Raw genomic sequence first — 25,566 nt, 5'->3', positions numbered from 1 at the left:
TCAATCTTGATTTACACTTGCAGACAAGTTGAAAAGATAGGCAGGAGACAATGTCATTATAGCAGTGTTCAACTAGCAAGCATCCTAATGCCACATATATATACAAATTGCTCGCAAGGCACAAGCAGAATGCTTTTGCCCATGTAAGTCTATATTCTGTCAACCATTAATGATTTGCTTGTACAGGAACATGAAGCTCCATTTTGTCAGAAAGGTATCAACTATTTCCTTGGGCACTTGTGGCCTAAACGTTTGAATTTAGGATATAGGTAAACCAGAGAATTTTTTCAGGAAATAAGACTGAGAACAGAGATACGATGGAAGATTTTCCAATCAATCACTGACATACAACAGCAGAGAACCAACCATTAGCCCATGAAACAGGAAATACTTGAGCGTGTGAAGAACAAACAGTTCTACAAAAATTAAGATACTCTATCATGTTTATAAATACATCTATGCACTTAAGTGTTCAAATGGTTGGGGATTTTTGTTGCTAAAAGTGATGTTGATATGAGCTGGCAGAAGAGGATTTTGTTCTTGAAGCGACGGCCAGAGGTATTCAGGAGATAAATACGTTCAGACTTGCTTTGCTTTTTCTTGGCCATTTCAATTACAGAGTAACCAATTAGGAGCATTAAGTTCTGTAGTGGATGTTTTGAATATCACTGCTATACTAACAATATGTTGTTGATGGATATGGGAAGAGGTAGGCAATAGCAATGAAAGTCACATCTTTCTTACATTTATCCACTAGCTGCAAACTCATGTAAACACTCCTACAATCATGAATGAAGTCAGATAGATCTTATTTCTTCCTCTTCCTCCCTCTGATTTTGTACTGACCCTCTGTAAAAAGCCTTTGCTCAAGACTCATTGCATCATCACAGGAAAATCACTGAAATATAGAATCATAGAAAGGTTTGAGTTGGAAGGGACCCTAAAGATCATCTATTTCCAACCCCTTTGCCATGGATGGGGTTGCCAATCACTAAATCAGGCTCTAGATCATGTTACTCAGGACCACATCCAACCTGGCCTTGAACATCTCCAGGGATGGGTTATCCACAACTACTCTTTCTTGTAGCCCTACTCACTGTCAATGTTATGAGAGCAAACAAAACAATTGGAAGTTGTTAGGCTAGATGAAATACTGAAGTGTTGGCCTCATGCCATCTGAGGCTCTGCACAAGTAAATTCATTTGCTTCCTTATGATTGACATGTATTGTTGGCAAGGCAAACCACTTGGCTGTCAGTTGCAACACGAAATAAATTGGAAATTACAATGGTTGCTATTATAAACCTGAGGAAATTTTGGTTTTGTTAACACGGCAACAGCAAAATAGACAATCCAAAGGAGATTAGAGGCATAGAAAATCGCTGGGGATAGCTAAATTTTGGGGGGAGACTGTAAAGAAGGGAAATAAAATGAGTTAAGAAAATGCTGGGATACCCCATGGAAACAAATAGTGAAAATATATATATATCTTCCCTCCAGCAGCAACAACCTCAAAGCTTTATGCATTCAGACTATATAGGTGGCAAGTTGGTAATAGAAATCCATGCCAAGACCAGAGAACTTCCAGCCAAAACAGATGTAGGTTTATAGTGGCAAAGAAAGCCTTTAAAATGGGTCCAGGGACTTCCAAATTCAATAGTACGTCGATATAAACCTGAAGACATGAAAATGGGATCTGAACTTTTAAAATGAAAGAACTAATGAAGTGGCATTTTCATGGGTCGCAGCCCACATTTTGTCTTACCAAAACACAGCAGTTCTCTCAAAGCATTAACCCTGATTTTTCACCTGAGAATCACAGGGATGTGGCCTGAGAAATCCTATGCAGAACAATTCGGCACTCTGACATCAGCAGCATCATTATTGTTCCCTTGTGGTATTGTGTTATGCTATGCTTAGACCACACAGGTTGCACTTGCTCTTGGAAGCTGGAAATCGTGTTGGGGATTGGGTTTGTGATGATGTTATATATATGAAGTTAATGGAGCAAAGCCATACACTCATAGAGACATCCACACTTCACACTGCACACACAGCTGCATTCATAGAAGAAAGATATGGCCAGCTATCAGAGGGGCTAACAGTTTGCTTACCAATACATAAATGTTTTGGTCACTGTCTATGTACGTCACCAAAAACATGATGGTTTTACATGAGAAGCATTTTACAAGTTGTAGAAATGCAGTCCCTTACGAGGAGAGCCTACAGTGTGAATATGAAGAAAACCAGCATTCACTGAGACAGGGGAAGAGAGAGAATCCTTGCCCAGCTTCATTGCCTAATGTTGGTTGTTAAATGCCATTTCAGTACTACATGAAGTACTTACTGAAAGTTCAACACAGACATCCTTTTATTTTTTCTCATCATTCCTTTCTAAGAATAGAATATTATAAAATACTATTAATAACAACTTTAAAAATATATTTTCCCTCGTAAATTTTAAGATATAATCTCATTACCTCAAGAACTGGGGTTTCTTGCGTAAGGATCTGCCAAAAAAATCCCAGTTCCTGTTCACAATTTATACACAGGAATTTTTATCAAACTCTGAATTAACTGAATTAAATTTTAGTGGGGTTAAGAACTCTGTAAGGCCATTGGTTTCTCATTGAACATACTGTCTGAAGGGTACTTTGGGGCTTAAATACAATGCAGTACACACTGGGATAATAGCTGCCTTGTCATTCCATGACTGCATGACACTAGTAATCTTCAGAGTTAAAACCAGTAGCTGCAACAGCAGCTATTAAATGGATGTGGTTCTGCAAAAGAAGGAAGTAACAATTGTCCCTGGTCAGAGGAAAGGTCAGTTTAGTGCAGCATCCTGTCTGTCAAGAGGGCAATGATCTCTTTCTCTCTTTCTCTCTTTCTCTCTTTCTCTCTTTCTCTCTTTCTCTCTTTCTCTCTTTCTCTCTCTCTCTCTTTCTCTCTTTCTCTCTTTCTCTCCTTCTCTCCTTCTTTCATTTCTTCCTTTCTCCCTCCCTCCCTCCCTCTCTCCCTCCCTCCCTCCTTTCTCTTTCTTTCTTTCTTTCTTTCTTTCTTTCTTTCTTTCTTTCTTTCTTTCTTTCTTTCTTTCTTTCTTTCTTTCTTTCTTTCTTTCTTTCTTTCTTTCTTTCTTTCTTTCTTTCTTTCTTTCTTTCTTTCTTTCTTTCTTTCTTTCTTTCTTTCTTTCTTTCTTTCTTTCTCTTTCTTTTTCTTCCTTCCTTCCTTCCTTCCTTCCTTCCTTCCTTCCTTCCTTCCTTCCTTCCTTCCTTCCTTCCTTCCTTCCTTCCTTCCTTCCTTCCTTCCTTCCTTCCTTCCTTCCTTCCTTCCTTCCTTCCTTCCTTCCTTCCTTCCTTCCTTCCTTCCTTCCTTCCTTCCTTCCTTCCTTCCTTCCTTCCTTCCTTCCTTCCTTCCTTCCTTCCTTCCTTCCTTCCTTCCTTCCTTCCTTCCTTCCTTCCTTCCTTCTAGCACTGAGGGATGTGCAGATGCTCCATGACACAGCTAAGCAGACAGCATTTTGGAAGGAGATGAAGAGAGAGATGTGGGTCCTTTATCACTTCATGGAAGACACATTCAACCATTCCTGTGTGTTTTGGAGTAAGCACTGCAAGGAAAACCATCTCCACCAGCATCACAGCACGCAGATAATTTCTGTGTTCATATCAATACTTTCTACCATCTTTTCCCCTACCTCCATTCTCATTTATAAACAGCAACCAGCATGGCTATGCTTCTCTTGGGCTCTCTACCTGCCTATTGCACTCGGTGCAGTGATTATGGAGGCCAGCTCTCTACATAAACATCTCCTCCACTCCACAGGGCTGTTTCAGAGGCCTTTGCCCTGTCCCATCATGAACCTCAGCAGGAAATACTCTGGAGCTATCTGTGGGCTAATTAAAAGAGCAGCCCTGAGACCCCGTAACCTCCTCAGGGTCCTGCAGCACAGCTCTGGCCTCTGTCAATGAACATGACAAGGTTACCACTGCAGAAGGCAGACAAGGCTTCGTCAGACAGATACCACGATTTCATAGAACATGGCCAAGATTCATTAGCTGTAACAAATGTTCTTTCATCATGACAAGCTAAAGCTCTCTCACTGAGGGGTCTGGGCACTTCCTGGCAGCTCTTGTTAGGGCTAATGACCACTCTCTGCTGTTGTATGCATGCCCTGGGCAAAGCTCTCTGGGGTTTGCACAGTTTTAATTAAAAAGGACTGGTCTTGTTTCTTTGGTTTACATTAGATGCCTTTTTTATTGCTCTCCTCATTAAAGTAAGGAGCGTCTGCACTAAAGAAATATTTTATTTATTTATATATTATTACTATGATGACGTCTCTGGAAGTCAGTGTCATTGACATCAAGACTTTAGCAATATTTAGATTTTAAATATCTAGAAAATATAAAGTAAAGTCATATAAGGTGATAATATTATGCATTGCATCTCCCTGTTATAGAGATATGTTCCAGGCTGGTATAAAGGAGAGGGGAAAACTGAAGCTGGAGAGATGCTCCCACATCTCTTCATAAATAATAGCTCCAATACACTGGATGTTGTAAATTGAGGATGACTGCCATGCTTTAGGATCTTTTTTTCCCTATCATTTCTCTGTTAAAACCATTCCATAATGAACCCATATCACTTTTATTGTCTTTACTCTGAATTGCAAGATCTAAGGCTCTGGGGGGGGCGGGGAAGAGGGATAAAACAAAAATGAATTTTCAATTGCCTTACAAATTCAAGTGCCAAACACTTCCTAAGATCATAAAGAATTGCAAATAAATCACAAAGATGAGCAACACAGTGCAAAGATGGAGTCCAGACTAGATGAGCGTTGTATGGAATTGTTGGCTGCAGAACACCAGGTTGATCTCTGAGAACTGCCAAATGGTTTTGCAATTTCAGGTGCCTGAGAACATCCCTACATTATGGGTTCATCCTAGAGAAGCCATGACAAAGGTAAATCTTGAATCCAAGATTTCACTTAATGTCTTTAGGTCCAGTACGTCATTCCATTCAATTATCCAGTGATAGAGAAAGTCAGGCATAGAGAAGTGAGTGTAAATATTCAGAAGACCTACACAGCAATAAATCACGATTAGAAAAGAAGTAGTCCCAGTAACTGCAAGAGGCTGAGGAGGAAGAGGAGGAAATATGTCAGAGTCCAAGCTGGTGTTGGGCATTTCCAGGAATAGGGCATCCACAACCTTTCTGGGCAACCTGTTCCATGTATCATCAAGAATGAATTGTGATATGCTTTTTTTGAGGGGTCAGAGGTTCATTGTTGGTGAACTGCTGCCAAACAAATAAAAAACTTGTTGTCTTTATCATAATATTTTTCCAAGAAACATAGTATGGCCAGTGACAAATCATGAATATATGCGCTCTATCACATCCAAGTCTGCATGTGGCTCTGGGAAGCCTGGTCTGGTGGTTGGTGAACCTGCCCATGCCAGGGAGGTTGAAACTAGATATCTTTGAGGTCCTTTTCAACCCAGGCCACTTTATGATTCTATAGAATAAACAGAAAACAGCCTATAGTCAACTCAGCACTGCTGTGGTTTTTATTCTATAATGTATGAATGAGATACTTGGGTTTTATTCCCAGCTCTACTTCTAGCCTAACAGATGTCCCTGTGTTTCTCCATTTCTAAAACAAGGATCATAAAATGATGATGACCTCCATAAAGCACTTCCATATCTCCAGTTGGAAAGTGCTGTGAATTCGAGAATACTATCAGAACCAGCACTCCTTCCAGCTTCCAGCCTGTCATATGCCCATCCTTCTGTCCTTCATTACTTCCCTATATGTAATTAAAACATCTAATTTAATGCCAAGGTGCCTGCTACACTTGCTCTTTATTGTCCAAACTTTAAAAGCATATTGAAATAACAACACTAAATTCGCTTCATGTGCATTGCTGATCAGAGAGTGAGCAGCTGCGGAGATTGTATCCCTTAACATAAAGTACTTAAAACTTAAATGCCACCAGTACCATCTAATGCGCACCAAAATGAGCACTTGAAGAGTAAAAGCATGTTACGTATTCCCTCTTGGGAAGGAGGGAGAGACAGAAAATTTGATCACAGTGACAAGTGGCCTGGATTCACAAGAGATCCCCTCTGCTGAAGACTGGGCTTGGATTGGCTGTGGAGATGGATTCCAGGAAAACATCTCAGGGAGGGTTTCAGCTGCCTCTGCCCATCAATTCCTTTCCCTCATTGGGTCTCTGGATTACCAAAATGCCTTATGCAAGCATTGCCTCATTACCTACCACATGATACGGGTCCTGCAAGGGAGCTCTACTTGAATTTCTTGCAAGCTGTATGTGACTCAGGAGCCACTGCATTGATACTTTCATATATCAGCCATTTCCAGTAAACAGTGGCTAGTAGGATTCATGTTTCTCCCTGCTGCAACAGAAAATGTAGGTCACTTAATTGACAGTTCTTGGAAAGCTGACATGTGTACACTCAATAAAATTCTAGAAATTGTTTTCTCCTGATGGCACAGCTTTCACTGACACATGATTTTATTCTTGGCCTACTGGTTAGAAACAGAGGGCAGTGTTAGTAAGTGAACATCGAGAGATCCACATCCTAAATATTTACACTGCAGATTCAAAAAACATGAGATGCTTAGTCAAGGCTTAAAAGTAAAACACCGTATGAGCAAACAAGTACATTTGTCTATTGGAAAAGATACTCCCATCCTGTACTGAAGTGGTCCTTTTGGTTCTTTGCCAGTCATCTTTTATGATGTCCGAGAATTGATTTGCTCTAGGTTATGTATTTCCCTTATTAAACAGTACTAAAAAGGTAAGTCAAACCCACAAGACCACACACGTTAGCATTCCAATGTTAAATATATTGTGCACAGCTGGCACAATCACATAATTTAATGTTTGCTCCCATCTAGTGGGTGGAAGTAGAAATTACGTTTAGGTAGAATATTATGCAAATTTGTTTTGAAGTGAGTTGTGGGTAATATTTAGAAGCATGATTTTATGCCTTCACCTAGGTTCTTCTAGATGTATTTCTTCAACATGGTGTAATGCTTTCATTTAGCTCTTAAGCTACCGGCTCATCCCTGAGTTGCTTTTGATTCATCATGGCTGTCACACTTGGAAGAAACCAAAGAAGAAAATGTTGATTAAATGATCTAACAGCTGCATCATAAGCAGCCATTACAACAGATTACATGACATAGTGTACATACTAATCAGGAGGACTGGTTTCCATGATGAAAAGGTGTTACACCAGTCTTAATTTTCACTGGAAGGACAATGCAGTGCAATATTTAGACCACTGGAAGTAGAACAATGAGATGTGGACTGAGTTTTCCTATTAGACTTCCTGTTAGACTTGTAACACTGTAGTTTTAAATAGACTGGAAAACAGCAGTGGAAGGAATTATGTTCATCTTCAAAAATAATCATGTTAGTCATAGAATAGAGAACAGTCCAAAGGAGTCACCTCACACTATTCACTGATAACTGGTCACATTGCACTACAACATTCCTTTGGTGTAGTTTTGAAAATGCCATAATCAAGCAACAAGATATCATATGGATTGAGACGAGGAGGTCAATAAGAACAAAAGGCATCCCATCCCAAGTCTTAAAAAAATAAGTAGTATTTCTAGAGGACCCTGGTAATTTTTCCACAGCAAGGAGCACCTGGATCATCTTCTCCTGTGTACCCAGATAATATGAATGTAATGCTCAAGCCATTCAATATAGGTTTCAGACTTCAGAATGCAAGATCTAAAATACAGATATTTACTTCCTTAAATAAGGATAAGCATAGACAAAAAACAAAAAAAAAAACCTCAGGTAGATTCTTAGAGAAATTTGGCTCATGACAAGTCAAACACCTACATTCTCTTACTTTTCATTAGCTAAAATGTTCTTCCAACTCAGTTGATCCTATTGACTAGACCCGCTATGAATATCTTAGATTCCTTGCTCACATGAGATGCTACAATACAGTTTAGTTACCTAATCTAACCATAGGAGTCTTATAACACTGGAGATATATAAGACTCTAAGAACTCCATTGGGGTTAACAGGTTGGACACAAGACCTACATGTCATTTTGAGAAGTCAGGAACATTAAATGGAATAAGTGAGGATTTGTCAACTACTACTAGAATGCTACATTCAGGCAAGTGAAACTTCTCAGTACAAGCCAAAATTAGTAATTTTAAACTGAAAGTTAATTTCCATCTCAGGTGACAGATGAATGGTATAGTCTTGGCATGTGCCTCACTAACAATGACTGCCATGACAAGGTCTACAGGAACAGTGAGGTAATGAAGATGCATAACCTTTGAAGGGTTATGAAGGTTTATAAGGGAAGGCATCCACTTCTTTCATAGCAGAGCTGCAGAATATAAGAGACAGATGAAAATATTCCATTATTTGGGAAGAAATATCTTTAGTAAAAATAAAGATCTCAGAAAGTATGAATTTCTGATGGACTTTTTGCAAATAGAATATTTTTGTCAAAAGAACAGAACTCTCCAAAAGGGGAAATTTGCCATCACCATCTAAACATTTGATGCCTTCAGCCCGTGGAGGAGAAGGCTGATGAAAACTCAAAATTCAAACTATTTGTTATACAAAATGTAACCAGCCTTTCTGCATGAACATTTGCAGAATAGCACCTCTGAAATGCAGTAGATAATCAGATGCAGCAAACAGTGACTTAATAAATGTATAACATCACAATGTGATACTCTTCTTAAAGAAAACAACATCAACAGCAAAACTTAGCAGTCTTCTATTCCTAGATATATTTTCAAACATCTTCATCTCTACATTTTCTGTTGCATTCCTTGCTTGTTTATTTCAGGAGAAACACTTAAATAAAAGTTATACATTTTCTAAGCCAAATTCTGTTGAGAGGTTCCTAATTAGTCCTCTAATGTGATGAAAAGAAAGACAAATTTATGGAAAGCTTTGAAGTTAGAGCTGTATTTATCCCATGTAACTTTAACCACCAGAAATGTATGCCTGAGGTCCAAAGCAGTCATGTAGGTTTCCTTAGTAGTCAATGAAGTGAGAGGGAGGCATCTCATTCCAGTTGTTTTGGCCACCTCTGCCAGGACATGATGACTCATAACCTGGAAGCACCCCTCGCTGTCCAATGATTGCAGAAGGTAACTGGATGTTTTGCTCAGAGTATGTGCCTAGTTCCTAGATGATTAAAGTTTGGTGAGATTAAGTCCATCACTCTTGGAGGTTTTGTCTTGGTGTTAGCAGTAGAAAGCTCTCAGCAATATTATCATTGGATTATAATTAACTTCTACATTCACAATAAGGAGGGGAAAATGTATATAGCATAAGAATATGGATTGCATTCAATTTCAAGGTTTATATCATTATGACTAGCTTTTGGTAGGGTTTTGTTTTGTTTTGTTTTGGTTTGGTTTGGTTTTTGTTTTTGTTTGTTTCTGCTAAGTTATTTGAAACAGAAGACCTACTACAGAAGAGAAATGAATCAAAGTCACTCACATTACTTGTCCCTTTTTGATAGGTAGTCATTGGCAAATCCCATCAGTACGAGACTAGATTTTGATCTTTTTATTTTATTTTTTTCCAATTACTTGTAATGCCTTTTTACCTCAAGGGAGACAGAACACACATCACAGCCCTTCTGAAACCAAGTGTTCTGAAGCTTTCTGGGATTCCTTTTCTTCTCTTCAGTAAAGTATCAAACTTCACAAGGGCTACAAACAGATGGAGTTTGGGGGATGTAAACACTGGTGCTCAAAACCACACTGTTTACCTTGGTCTGGAAATTGTTTTTCCTTTGTCAGATTATTTCATTTCTATAAGCCAAACTTTACCTGTGGGCCTAATTGTGGATGACTTGCCTACCTGTTCCCTGAAGCAAACACTGATCTTTCTGGTTCTTGTTTTGAAATGCAGTTTTATTTGCTGAAGACTAAAACATTTTGTCCAACAAAACTCTTTGGGCTTGTTACAGGGTGACTGGGAGAAAGATGATGATGTGAGACAGAGTGATCTACTGTCACCTTTAAGACATGAAATTAAGACTATGTACAGGTGTGAACAGTTGCATCTTCCTCATATCCTAGATATTTATTCTCTCACAGTTTTTTGTTGTTTTTTTTTTTAAATATTTGAATAATTGCTTTCTTGGACTCTTTTCTGAAGAATCTTAGCAAGAAAGCTGCATGAATTTTGAACAGGTAAACCTTCACAGAACCTTCCTTAGAAGCCACTGATTCCATCACATAACCTCCTGTAACTGTAGGAAAATAAACAAAGTTGTTTAGTTTTATTTTAGTCACTGTAGGGTATCCTGCCTGGCTTCCAGATGCTAATCCAGAATGGAATGGATCACATGTAGGTTGGGTGAACAGGCTTAATTGCCTGCATTGGCTACAGATGGGATTTACTGCCTAAATACAGATGTTTTATGCCATCTGAGGTAGCCTTGCATAGCCCAAGCATTTGCACAGCCTTTACTGCATTACGTTTGGGAGACCGATGAAGATGTGTCCAGGAGGGTTACCTTACAGCATCTCAAAAGGGATAATGTGCAACTGAATCAAGTTCCTAATCAGTATAATCTGTGAACTTACAAAGCATGTCTTATCACATAATAGGGAATGGTTTGTCCAGGACAGTGATTTTTTTACTCCAATGACTGTCTAGCTGTGTGAGAAACCCAAATGTCACTGTTTGCATCATTTATATTGGATTTTGAAGGAAAAAATGACTTTCCCAAGCAGACAGATGGACAATAGGTAGGACAGAAAGCCAAGGAAAATAACTGTGAGGAAGCTAAGCAGGTGAAACATAAACATAAATCCAAAAATGACAGCAACAAGAGAGACAAAATTCTGCTCTGTGCAGTGTTTGGAAGATAAGCCATCTCCATCAGAGGCAAAAGAAACAGCTGAGACACAGTAGTATACAGTCTGTCCAATCAGGACAAAAGTTTCTCCTTCAGTTGTTAGGACAAAAGTAAATCTTGTTTCATTGTGATCTGCTAATGCTCCTAGGAAGCATTTGCACCTGAATAGGAAGAGTCTTACCTGACTTGTGTTCTTCTGAGAGTTTTCCTAGTTGTTCTAATTCCACGACATATCAGTACCCATAGGTGATGATTTTAATGCCAGACATCAATTGGTTATTCCTATTTCTGTTAGCTGAGCTGTAGTAAAAACAGAAGCATTATGCTGAGCATACAGAACCATCTCAGTGCAGAACTGAGAATGGGCTTCTAATTTCTAGGAGATTGCCTTAGGTTGGAAGGAACCTCAAAAGTCATCAGGTTCCTAGTTCTACATTACAGAAGGTAGTGGGAACATGTGGACTACGGTCCACAGCAAGCTCTGAGATGCTCTGTGAGGACATCATCAAACTCTCCAGTTTCAAACAAATTCTTTTGTGTAAAAACCCTCCAGGCCCACAGAAATAATGTTATTATTTATTAAATAGTGTTAAAAGACCAGATGGCAACCATAATGCATCCAGAAGTTCAGATGTAATATATCCTATAATATTCTTACTTTGCTTTATAAGGCCACAAAAACCCTCCATAAAATTAACCTTTATTTTTCCATGATGAAGGCAAACAGCATGTAAATAGCTTGGGAAGCATCAAGTGACACAGGGAATAAGGAGTTTTTCTGTCTAAAAAAGTTCTGGTTTGCCCCATGATGGAAGATTAAATAGGCCCAGTACAGAAAATTAAGATAATCTTCTACCATCGTTCCAAGCTGAATTTCAATGGCAGAAGGGTGCTAAATGTGGGACTCATGACATAGGCTGTGGTAGGTATCCAGTTACTGAGCCCAGTGGAAACCCCAGATGGATGGTGTCTTGTTTCTGAGTAGGTCGTATTGCTTAGAAGGACAATGGAGAGGGAAACTTGGTTGTGGGTCACTGAATCTTCTTCAAATCTGAAGACCAAGTAAAAGATCACCATGGCAGTTTCTGCAATTACTATTATTTTTATTTAGGTATGTGAGCAGAAATCTCATTTTCGTTTGGCACTGAAAAATCTAAGCTGTTGAACATGAATACTCACGACAAACCAAGACAGAAAGCTAAATTTAAAATAAAAGGTGAGCCTGATGTTATTCTTGCAGCCTATTGCCCTGTTGCCAACAGTGACATGGAGTGCATGTTTTATAAAAGAACATAACGGACAGGACAAATATGGAGTGATGTTTTCCCCAGGGCATACCTGTGCTTTACATGTGGATGTGCACAGGTGAGTTTGCCACTGAAGAAGATTCAAGAATCTACAGCTTTTATCTGCACCTCTGCACTCAAAGGTTCTTGCTGAAATTTGCTTCCATTAACGTACAGCTTTTCGAACCCACTAGTACTTCTAGCCTCTGAAGTGTGTCGCAGTAATGTATCCATTTGTTTGTTTAAGATTTTCTTCTTGATAGTTTTATTAGGTGTCTCACAGCACTCCTAACTGTGTGAATAATTACTAATCCCACATTCAGCTTCTCTGCAACACAGTGATTCTGTGTTCTCTGCAACATACCACTCACACATTTCTTTTCCAGGCAGAGACAGCTATTCCATTTATTCTCTTCTCATATGGAAACTATTCCATACTTTTGATTGTCCATAAGGCCCTATATCATTTTCCCATCCAATATACATGTCTGAGAGTGGAGACAGAGATGTAGATAGCATTCAAGACACAGGGATGCCATCTACCCCCATAGGAGCATCCCACAGCCTAGGGGAATCCTAAGTGGACTGAGAAAGTCTGATGAGAAAGAAAAATAAAGAGGAAAGTGCTATCTGTGTATTATGAACAATTAAATGCTTGAATTAATAATAATGCTGTAACTCCGAGGCTCCATTACTTAGCTCTGATAGAGCAAGAGCCCTGTTGGTGACCTGTCATTTGTTCTTCATGTGATAACTTGACAGCTGATATGTAGTACAAGATTTGCCCATCTCCAGCTTTCACTTCTCTGGCCTTTGCAGCATGTTATCACACAATGCATGTGAGCTAGGTAGCTGATTTCCTCAAACACGTGGAAATGTGCCATGCATCTGAGAAGGGAATGGCTCAGAGCATTTACTGAAAGCTTTGGTTACTAGAAGGCAATGAAAAATATTTCTAGAAATCTCAGCAAGAGCCAGGCAAAAAGGGAGAAAGGATAGGAGTGGGAGAGAAAGCTGCTAAGAGAAAGAATAATAAGAAGAGGGATTAAGGAAATACAAATTCACCATCTTTCAGTTTTCACTTAAAATCCAAGGCATTATGATAAAGGATATATTAGGAATCTTGGAGCTAAAAGGAAAGAAAAACAGTATTTTAACCTGCCCTTTTCTTTCATGCATCACAAGTAGAAAGCATGGAAAGACTGACTGGTACAACATATTTATAGTTTGTGCTGATTTATTTTTGAAATTCTTGTAGCATTTATAAGCCCTATTTATCAGAGCTCAGGACAACTTTACTGCCAAGACAAAGTTTCCAGTCCCTTTCTGAGTCCTGATAGGCTCCTCATCTCAGCATCCCTCTTTGACAATGAGTTTCCAAAGGCAGTGTTGGAAGGTTAGTAAGGGCTTGTTTGAGAACCACTTTTTGTGCAGACCACACTCGGATCCAGAAACTATCAACTTTTCATAGCATCAGTGGGAAATAAGGACCCAAATCTTGTCACTTCATACTCCATGTGTGTCTTCTTGTAGTAATCAAGTCACCTTGAAAAGAACAAAAACACTGAGCTTCCCCTTGCCCTGTGTTCTCATTGAAAATGCCTCTAAAGTGTTTGTAGGTCCGAAGTTACAAAGTGGAGATTTCTGATCTCAGATGTGGGATCTGTTCCAATAGGGTGCTTTTATATTGTCTCTGTTTAAGTATCTCAAATCTTATTTATTTTCCTTCCTTATTGCAGAGTCCCCCACTTTTTCTTGATTTATTTATTTTTTTAGTGTCATTCCATGGTGTTTTCTTCACTGTTACTTTTTAAAAAGCCATCAGCAGAACTAAAACTAAATAGTCCGATGAGTTAAGCCAGTTGGGGGGCAGGGCACATCTTATGTCAGTCTTCAGTTTTGGTTGAAGGCAATAATTATTTAAAAAATTAACAAAATGATTTTCCTTTTATTCCTTTTCTTTCCAAATTCTTATGAATTAGGACACCAGATATGTTGACCTGAACTCAAGTTCCTTTCCACCAGTGAGTTTTGCCTTGAATTCATGTGGAAATGTGTAATGGGAAAGGAAATAAATGGAAAGAAAATAAAATGCGGAAGGAAAAGAACAGATTTTAACAAACAGCAACGAGAACAACAGGTGAGTTTCTGTTAGTGGGACACTTGGAGTTGTCCATGCCTAATCTGTTCTTCCTGTTCTAGGGTAAGGAAATGGAACAGCAGGAAACCAAAAACAACAGTTGTTTTCTATGCGCTCTTGCTTCTGGAGATAATGGGTCAGATTCTCAGTGGGTGAAAATGAGCTTAAGTGAAGCTGGCAGCACTAGATTCAGTGCCAGGGAGTGTCTATTTTTGTGTTTACATTCTTGCATTGAGGAACAGTGCAATTTTGCATGGCTTGTTTTCAACTGGGGAATCACCAACACTCAAAACCAGCATCTTGCCAGGAGGCCTCAGGTGTGCTCCAGCGAAAGCAGGATCATAAAAGTGGTAGTGAGGGATGTGAAGACAGCTCCAAGCTTAAAATTTATATCTCCCAGACTGCCATGATGCATCTGTTTTCTATTTGGACTTGCACGCGTGTGTTTTTTTAAGTTGACATTTTAGAAAAATTGGAACATTTTGTCATTTCCCTTTGTGCAGATGTACAGGCAGGAGAAGTCTGTTCAGATGGGAACTTGTGCTCAGCTTGGAGGAGAGAATTTTCTCCGTAATAAAGGGTCAGATTAAGGCAACCTGAACCTGTACTTGGAGTCTTCACTCTCAGAAACAAGGTAGGCTGTAATCTGTAATCTGTAAGTTGTTACTTAAGACAAAGGAAAAACAAGCAAACAAACAAACAAGGAACAACAACAAAAGTATATGTTTCTCATTTTTACTGCTTCAGTGATTGGCTTGAAAGGCAAATCTGTTGAATGCGAGAGTTTGCAGAGAGCCTTAATGTAAGATCTACTGGGTCTTCAGTGTTTTCTCTCCTATTCAACCTCAACTCTAAGACAGAATATCCCAGGCTGACTTAATCTGATTTGCCTTCTTGTAATACATCAGCTTCTCCAGTGTTATGCTGTTGGCCAAGGCCAGACAAAATATGGGCTGTGACACTTACTCTGAAGGACAAGAATCCAGTCACAGAATCATAGAATCACAGAATGGCCTGGGTTGACAAGGATTACAATTATCATCCAGTTTCAACCCCCCTGCTATGTACAGGGCCGCCAGCCACCAGCCCAGGCTGCCCAGAGCCACATCCAGCCCAGCCTTGAATGCCTCCAGGGATGGAGCATCCACAACCTTCTTGGGCAACCTGCATCCAGTGATGGTCATGGCAAGATGTCATCTTCATTCTCCCAAAGATTTGACCATTTTGCCCACTGGATTCTACTTTCCTTTCACTCTTTGCCTTGCCAGAACACCAGGAGATGATGTCTCATGAGAGAAAAAACACTGTGAAAAAAATGGTCCAAGTGAAAAAAAAATTAGGTCTTCCATGTTGACTTCAAGAAGTGTCTATACAAAATAAATCAAGCTCTATACAACTTACAGACAAGAGGATTTTTCATGTAGAATGACAGAATCATAGAGCTGAGGTTGGAAAGGACCACTAAGATCCCCATGTCCAACCCCAGCCTACCCCCGTCATGCCCACTAACCACATCTCTCAGTGCCACATCTCCATATTCCTTGAACACCTCCAGGTAGTGACCCCACTACCTCCCTGGGCAGCCTGTGCCAATGTGTTACCATTCTTTTTTGGAAGAAATATTTTCTAATATCCTAATTCCTGATAGGAGACTTGTCATATAAACAAAGTATTTCTTTATGCTTTTATCTCATACTGTGCCAATTATGTAGGCTAATCTCATCATTACTGCAGCTGCTATAGCATGCAGCACACTTTCTGCATCCTGGAAATGACAGCCATCCAGCATTCTCATGACCTTAAAGATAGGCTACAAGGCATTCAGATGCTATTCAACATTATCATTCTTATTTAGTGTCCAGCCTGACAAGATCTTGCATTTCAGGGATAACCTCCCCTTGCTTATGAGTTCACAATGAGCACTGATTACCATAGCACCTCTTTCCATTTGAATTGGGAGCTAAGTACAGTTTCTGCTGATTCTCACACGGTCTTGTGCAAAGGAAAGAAAAACTTCAAAAGAAACAATTGGGAATAACAGTTTTGTCTACAAATTCTTCCAGATGTTGCTCTCTGGTCTGAGGGGAAGGTAACCTCCACCTCTCAAGGATCAGCATCTTTTTAGCTCAAGGAAAGCATCTTTCCTAATTGGGCAACGCTGAAGCAAAATGAATTGCTTGCTGACACATATCAATAGCTTCTGCCAAATTATACATGATTTAAAGCAACTAATGCACTATGTGATGATAGCTGAAGGCAAGCATATCCCAAAAGATATATTGCATACCACCTGCCTGGACAAGAAGTACAAATATTATTGTATACAATTTGGGGCAGCTCTGCACTTCTAAAATTCTGACATATGTGTTTTGGGTGAGTTGTTAAGATATTTTCCATAGGATTCTGTTCTCAATTTGTCACACTGTTAAAAGCAAAACCTAAGTCTCTACTTCAGAAGGGATCCATGTGGAAAATAAATGAGTAAATAATAATCTAATTGCAGTAGCAGCAGCAGAATAGTGTTAATAGCTTAATAAAAAATCTTGGTCTTTCTAAATATTATTTTAAAGCAAAGCAACCTGTAAGAATAAGTATTTCAGTGAGCTTTGAATGACATCAAAATTTGAATTAAAATTTGAAAGTTAGGTTTTCAAGTTAGAAAAAGCTAAAAAACAACAACAAAAAAGTGAAAGCCTTATGTTCTGATGAAAGAAAATATTTTCAGTATGATGACTTACAGTGTCAGTGAGTTTATCTGTCAAGAAAAATAGATGCTGTTTATATGTGCATATGAAAATTAATGGCTTCAGGGTAAAAGGTTTTATTCTTATTAGAAGAGCAATAGTTTATCCACTAAAATGTTTATGACGTTTCCTCCTAAAATCCTGCATTACTCCAACAGAAAAGAAGTAGTTGAAATTATATCCGTGTTCTCTCTTTGAAAGGCTGTAGTGAATATATGTATTTCGCTCCCAAAGTAATGTCTCCTATTTATTTACATGAAAACTATGACAGATACAAAGAACAGAAAAACATTATTTGATAGAGTAAATTCTTAGCTACAAAGTTCTGTTTTTATATAGCTACCACCACTGGCTGATTCATGTGGAAAGTTAAAATAACTGGGTTTTGGGAGGGATGGAATTGTCTTGAGAACGTGGCAGGCAGTATTTCTGATGGAGGGGATATCTGCTGAAATTAACAATCATGAAAGATATGTGGTGAAAATAAATACTCAAAACCTCCAGATCATTGAGTGAACAATAACTTGGCAGTGAATCTGGAATTAGTGAAATATTTTGGCTTCTCTTAGAGGAGTGTTTTTCACCCACCCCAGCTGCATTAGACACAACAAGGAGCAGAGGGAGTAGAAATCCATTTTAGAGCAACATTCTACTTTGAGAAATTAGTGGATGGAGATTAAATGGCTTGTTTAAAGTCAGATGGGAAAAGTATGACCAAGGCCCTTGTGAGATCAAAGCTTGAACTGATGTCTTATCCTTCCTTTCTTGTTTTGATTATACGTGGACTGAAGATATTACTCAGAGAAAAGTAATCTTCACAGTAAAGGTAGGGAAAAGAAGGTGGGGGGTGGTTATCTTTTTATTTCCTTCTTATCTTAGACTTAATATCCTGCTGCTGAGGTTTGAGAATATGTACATACAAGTTTTAGTCCAAGTGGAAGACCTTCTGCTTCTTGCCAAAGTCTGCAGAGCAAGTTACATCTTTGGTCTTTCTGTGTCTGGTCAGTGGTTGGGAAGGAAGCTGAGAGATGTGGAAGCGCTGCCTTGTAAGCCTGGTGTCTATTCTGAGCAGTCACCTAATATTTCTTCCTGCCCCTTCATGTTCTCATTTCTTCACACTCCTAATAGTTTTTCTTAGGCAGAAGACAATCAATCATGGGGCTGCCTGGAGCAATGCCAGAAGGTAGCCTTGTAGATGGACTTTCTTTATATATATGCATGTTTTCATATTAAATAATAATAATAATAATTAAGAAGAGGATTTAGTCCTAATGTTTCCAGCTATTCACCTCTGCCCAATAACTTTCAGATGTCAGAATTAAAAACCTGGTCCTTGACGACTGCCAGGAAAAGATGTGAGCATTGGAAACCACGAGAGATACAAATCTTTCCTTCTTGAAAGAAAGGGCACAATTTCCATCCAGACGATGATTTCAAACTAGTCAGAAAATAGGAAATGTGTTTTTCACAGTGTCTCCCAATCATCACCCATGGAAATGTCCTTGGGATCACATCATTTAGGTGGACAAGCTGCTACAATTGGAAGATGCTGGCTCAATAAACCCATCACCAGATGTTGAGATCCTCTTCCATGCAGGTTCATCTTGAAATAAGCACAGATGCTGACAGGACTTCCTCCTGATGGGCTCTCCAATCTCAGGATTGCTTCCCCTGATTTAATATGTTTTGCCAAGATAAAAAATAAAAAAATAAAAAAAATAGGGAGACTAAGTAAGGAGGGAAAAGAATCTCATTATTTGTTATATGAAACACTCTGAACTCCAGCAACTCTTTAGTTGCCTATTTGAGAACATAAAACAGCCTGGTTTCCTACAAATCACTTCAATGTGCACTCAGCAGGGCAAAAATTATTCATTATGCACCAGGAAGAAAAAGAAAGGATAAGACAGGGAGAGAGAGAGGCTTACATGAGAACATATCTAGGTTAACTTCTAACAGCCAAGACAGTCAGGCAATGGCAAATTCTAGAGACTCAGTTCTATTTTGGTAGTGAATGTAGGTTATGTTGGCACAGTGTTTTGAAAACAGGTGTGAGCAGGCTCCATCCCACCTCCAGATCCTGTGCAGACAGGCTTTGTAGACACTTCAGCTGTGCTGAGGGTTTTATTAAGTATTCTCTGGCTTATTAACCTGAATACAGATCCTGTGGATAGAGCCAAGTTCATGGCCAACCAGTTTGGAACATGGGCAGAGGAATTACATGTTTTGACTGGACGGGCATCCCTTGGGAATTCTGGATGCCTCCTAGAACAGTGTTGATGAGCCATAAAAATATGTAAAATACTGCAAGGAAAAAAAAATCAGGAGTCCCAAGTTCCATTACTGACCTCACCAGTGATTCAGAACATGACCTTTGCCAGCTCACCTAATCTTGTACTTGCATTATTAACTGAGAATGAGACCTTTCGCAAATGCCTTGCCCCAGGATGAAGAGTTAGCCTTCAAGGTCCCTCTGTCTGTCAGCATAGTCCTTCCTCAGTAAGAGCAATGGTTTTTGAAATCTCATTGAGATTGAAGATGATTTACAGAATGGGTAAATTCATGTTCAGGAAAGTTAGGTTACAGCAGGCATGGCTGGAGAGCAAAGCTCCTGCTGTAATCGAGGGATTGGCGAGCTTCTCTTACCAAAGAAAACTTATGGGGCTTGGCTTATTCAACCTAGTAAAGTAAAAGAACCAACTAGAAACGTTGCTGAATTTCAAAGAACAAGATGAATCACTAAAATCATACAGGTGTGGAAAACTAAAAGGGGCAGAAAGGAGAAAGAGGTCACTGCTGAGAGAAACAGGACAGAAGACTCAGGTACTTATTTTAGCTATGTTACTTATTTCAAAAGAATCCTGGCAGAGAGCAAGGCATTAAATGAGAAAGTATTTTCCCTCATCAAATGCAAACTACGAAGTGGAGAGCGGGATTCAGGCTCTGAATTGTCCCTGAGGACAGTTCAAATGAAACCTCAGCACTTACATTTGACAATGGCAGAGCTGAAACTGAGCTTAACTAGTTTTTCTAGCGGAGAGGGATGAAGTCTGCAGCTCCAGGACTTAAAGTGTAGCATCTGTACTGGATTAGGAGAAATTTGCTGCTAGTTACACTGAGTTTGCAGGTGCTGCAAGCTTGCAATGTGGTACATATTGACTGGTTCCTTCCCCATTCCCTCCTCCCATTCCTTTTATCTGTCCATGGTCTCTGGAATATTTAGTCTAGACGATACAAACTCATTATGTCTCCTAATTCCTGATCTCTTGCTGAAATCATACTGGATAAGATTACATGCCAGATAAGGCAGAAAATTCCACCAGAGCCCAATGACATGATCTTATGAAATGACTTTAATTCCTATGTCTGCTAATTAGAGTTGCATGATATGTGGAATACAGTGCTGGCAAATTCCATTCATTTCTCCCCTCCTTCTTGATTTCCCACCTGTCTGCCATCAAAGATTTTCAGTGGAGGAGATGGTAAAGAAAAAATAATAGTGAACCAAAGGGTTTGTGCTCTTCTGCAAGGTCCTGTTTCCCTTCCTTCTGCTATATCTTTACATGGGATAAAAGGGCTTTAAAAGTGTTCCAGGTGCTCACCTTCTGAAGGTAACTTTACCTCCTGATTTCACCTGTGTGGAACATATATATGCTGAAAAAGCACAAAATTTTCTCAAAGTGGGATTTCTGCTCTGTGCAGAAATTAAGATGGTTTTAGGGCAGATAGCAAATGGTAGTGTAAACTATGGGGGACAATGCAGTGATACCAGAACTATTTGCTCCTCTTCCCACTGCAGAGACAAAAACCCCATGACATGCAATTTGTACTCTGTCCACATGCAAATATGCTCACTTCCTTATACACCATGCTGGAAGAGCTAATTCCATCTGTGATTAAACAGGGATCTGTTCAAGCACTCCTTGCACAAACAGCGAGGATAAAATAGGACCACGTTCAAACTCAGGGGGAAAGGGTGAGTTTATTTTGTGGCTGAAGGTGATAAACAAGCTCCTCTTTCCTTTCCTAGCTGTGAATCAGCTTTAACTGTGCAGAAGTAAACACCTGCTTGAAGGGCAGAGGTTAGGAGCCAGCTGTCCTGGCTGCTGCTCAAGCTGGGAGCAAAGCAGGCTGCAAAGACTCAAGCATTTGGATGAAATTGTTTTCTCCCTGAGGGTTGTATGAGATCAGAGGAGCACTGAGAAGAAAGGAGAGTTTGGAGAGGCTTTAAACACTTATCTGCAAAAGCTGTCAGGGCTCACTGTCTTGGATGTTAACTGAAAGCATATATGCTTTATTTGTCTGTTACTGATGAGTAGGAAGGGTTTCATACTGCAAATAAAGGAAAAGATTCCTTGAGGGAGTTTTGTTTCTGCCCAGCACTTATGGATAATGACAGGTCTAGCCAGGAGCTTAGGGAGTAGCAATTTCTTCTATTTGGAGACTAAAAGAGGCTTCCAATGGGATCATTTTTTAATGCAACACTGCATGCTCATCTTCTGAAATTTATGGGCCTTTGGGTGATATCAGTGACCGTCTATGCTGATTAAAAAAAAAATAAAAAAAAAAAAAAGCCAGAAAACAAGCTCAGTCTTCTGGAGATGGTTTGGTCTCCTAAGCAAGGTCCAGACACAGCCCTAGACAGCAAACCCTGGGGACCATAAACAAAATGAACAAGACTACAGTGTAGCATCCCAGCAGTAGCCCACAAAGCTTTGCATCTTTGACCACCGTACTTCTTGTAACACCGGTCAGGAAGGGAAACAATATGTTGATTCATTGACAATGAAGTTAAAAATGGAGCAATGGAAAATCATTAATAGCTGTAGGACACTCAGATAGTGGAAAGGTAAGTGTGTAGATGGACCAACAAATAGGTAAGCAAACACGAGGCATTATCATCAGAGTGTCAGTTCTCAGATTAATAACTTCCTGATCCTACTTACTCTAAATATATCTGGGTAAAGAGACACCAGGGATGCTTGACTACCTGGAGGCTGGAACAGGATGGAGATCAATATGATTAACTTCAGATTTCCTGGCTGGTTTGCATAAAATGAAAACTAATCATCACCATCCTGCTAGTTCACTGTTTCCTTCTACGCATAAATAATAGTAACCTCCTTCTACTCAGGGATTTAAGGACAAGCATTGCAGTAAGAACTTCTCCAGTGTCACTGAAACAAACTAGTCTTTTAACCTGATGGAAGTCTGATCAATGCGAACCAGCATGCCTCACCTGAATAAATAGTCACCATGATCTTTGTGCCATTCCAGAGATCATGGCTTGTTTAAGAATTGGAACATATTTTATTTTTGCTACCAAGAAATAACTGTTGTGTGTACAAATGGGAGGAAGGGAGGAAGGAAAGAAGGGAGGAAGTGAAAAAGGGAGGGAGGGAGGGAGAGAGAGACACACACAGCAACAAATAGTGCTTCTTTTGAGCAGCAGCCAAAGTTAGAAGAGGACAGACACTGACCTCTGGGCAGAATCTCTACTTGCTGTTAACTTACAATGCACTGAGTACACAGCTGTGCCCTCCAAGAGGCATAACTAAACAATTTTGTCTGGTGCCAAATTTGCATTCACTTTCAGGCCTTTACATACTTTAAGGTTAAGTTAGCTCTGGTTTCCTCTCCCCATTCTTCTCCTGGGTACTGGAAAGCAAACAATTTTCCTCTCCAAATGATGGCATTTGTACTCACATGCTCCTCTCTTTGCACAGCCAGGTACTACACTGAGAAAGGTCTTCCAGTTCCCTTCTAGGAATCTGGGCATCTCCATTTGGCTTAGGTTGGCAGAATATGTGAACATAACTGGCTGTGGTTGCTTGTGTCCGTGAAATGATGTTTGCTGACCCCTGAGGACACTGAATCCAGAACTGAAACAGAATCAACAGAAGAATATATTTACTGACAGTCAGGATAGGAAGACATGGCTTTTCCAATCATAATAGGTAATGCACTTGTATCCGGCCTTCCCTGCTTTCTGTGTGACTGATGGACTGACATGATTTGGACGCAGAATTGCAGAATCATAGTACTGAAGGGACCTCCAGAGATCATCTAGCCCAACACCCTGCTAGTGCATGTTCCCCACGACAGGTCACACATGTAGGTATCTAGATGGGCTATAAGCATCTCCAGAGAAGGAGACTCCACCACTACTATGGACAGTCTGTTCCAGTGCTCCATCAGTCTGACGTCGAAGTTCTTCCTTGTGTTTGTAACCTCCTGTGTTCTGGTTTATCTTTGTTTCTCCTTGTTATGGGTGCTAAAGCATTAAGGGTTAAAGGACAGCATTTAGGTCATCTAAGGCACTTGGGAGGCTAAAAGGGAGAGCAGTGCCTTATCTGCAGCAGTAATGAGGAAGAATATAAGGAGGAGAAATGAATGCACACCACAAATTGTGGAGGAGAGGAGTTGGGATACATTGCTGAAGTAGCACTTATTTAAGGGCTAGAAAGTCTCAATCTGCTTCTTCTGTCTTATGGTAAACTTCAGAATGGATTCAGGCAGAGCTCTTTAATAGTGGTATTCCCCATTTGTCTGACATTGTCACATAAAAAGTTTTCCTTTCTTGGATGGGCACTGGCTGGCAGGAAGGAAGGAAGTCATAAATGGTAAACAGAGCCTCACTGCCTCCTTAAACTTACCCTGAAATAAGAACTCCCTTCCTAACTCACACAGTCTCTCCTTTACTCACTGTGCATTTTTGCTAACAATTTTGAACACTGCATTGAGTGGAAACCTAGGGAAACATTCACTAATACAATGCAGATGCTTTGCATGGCTCAAAAAGACCACATGCAAAAACCAAGCTGATTATAGATGCTTTTATATTGTTCCTGTTTTGTTATTTAATCACTCAAATTCTGACACTAACTTCTTCCTGGAATTGTTTAGAGTCTCTGTATGAAGCAATTTTTAATTGAGCAAAACTTCAAATAAAGTGTTAATGGGCATAGTAACATCAACTATTATTTTTGGATGCTGTCATGACACATGGAGACTGAAAGCACAATTGGAGCATGGAAAGTGTGCTAAATGCTGAGTATGAGCACTCTGTGTAGCATTCTTGAAGGTGGTCAGCTTAGGAAAGAAAAGGGTGACTTTCAGTTTCTGAAGACCTAATTTTGAGTAAGATTGAGGGGTTTCAAAGAGTGAATACTAAAAGTTTAGTGTATTTGTTCATTTTATGCCAGACAGATTGGAGAAAACATATCTGAATTTTGATTGTAAAATAGTTAAAATTTTCATCTCCTCAGGAAGAAATGAACACGCTTTGAAATCAGATCTGTAGGGAGTATCATAGACTGGTGATTTCATAGTCTTCATGTTGAACTCTGAGAAAGAGCTCACCTGATTTTTGCCACGTACCTAGAATTTTCTTAATCTTCTGTTTGATTTACATTTAGAAACAATGGACGCAACCTGAAACATGGGAAGTATTTAAACATCCAAAAAAAAGCTTTCTTCTGTTGTTGTTGTTACTGTCAGTGTGGTCAGCCATTGGAACAGGTTGCAAAGAGGTTGTGCGATCTCCATCCTTAGAGACATTCAAAACCCAACTGGAGGAGACTTTATGCAACCCATTCCTCCTGGTTCTGTTGGAACAGACAGGTGGATTAATTGATATCTAGGGATGTCCTCCAACCTGAACACCCTATAATAAGTGAGCTTATAACAGCTCTCATGCTTTAAGAATCTCCGGCTGACCACCTTCGTGGCTGCACTTGTATTTATTTGCCATGTCTTATGATACTGGATCATATTAAGTCTGTTCCCACATAGGTGGGAAACTGAGGCACTGTGCTTTGGGACTGATCTGTTTTCCTAAGGTGTCAGTGTCAGAGCCCTTGTAACCTTCCCTGATCCTCTTCCCTTTCAGTTGTCTCTCTATATGGCATAAAAATGAGGACTGGGCAAAGTTGAAGAGATCTGATCCTGAGAAGGGGCTTTTTATTTCCTTAAGAGCAGCTGAGCTGTGAGTGGACCAGATTGTGTTATTACTGGTGAAGTTAGACTAGATGACCTTTAAAGGTTCTTCCCAACTCAAATGATTCTATAATTTCTGAAATTCTAGGATTTTCAGCAGGAGGAGAAGAGTAGCAGTAGAAGAAGCAAACCTGCAGAGACCTGACTTGGTTAAGTATGCAGAGAAGGGGAGAAAAGAGGAATTAGACAGAAATGCCAAGGGTTTTGAAGGCAGCAAGGGAGTGAAATAGAAATAACTGTTGAGCTAATGCACCGTGACCTTGCATTGTCACTGTGCTTTGCTTGCTTCCTCTCTAAGACTGGGACAAGGACCCATTCAGGACCAATTGCCCATATCAGATAAGAGTGAGCTGCCAACACTAGCTTTGTGACCAGGAGGTAGATGCTGAACCAAAATGTGTTGCTCATATCCCCCCTCTTGGGACTGCAGGGACCACAGCAGAAAATCAGATCAGAAGATGGCCCCAGTATATCAGCTGGAGTTTGGGTGGGGGCTGGCTGTGCCACCG

The 25,566-nt window shown here is 39.8% G+C and overlaps 1 long non-coding RNA gene across 1 annotated transcript in view; it reads right to left on the bottom strand.

Moving 5' to 3' along the window:
* LOC146762186 (uncharacterized) overlaps nucleotides 1-25,566 on the bottom strand; it is a 77,163-nt gene that overhangs the window by 9,918 nt on the left and 41,679 nt on the right. The window lies entirely within an intron of this gene.

This window comes from Coturnix japonica, chromosome 2 (genome assembly GCF_054131305.1).
Source record: "Coturnix japonica strain WE chromosome 2, WE-NBRP24, whole genome shotgun sequence".
Lineage (NCBI taxonomy): Eukaryota > Metazoa > Chordata > Aves > Galliformes > Phasianidae > Coturnix > Coturnix japonica.
Note: the sequence above shows the minus strand (reverse complement) of the source record. Positions and strands in the feature narration are given on the sequence as shown.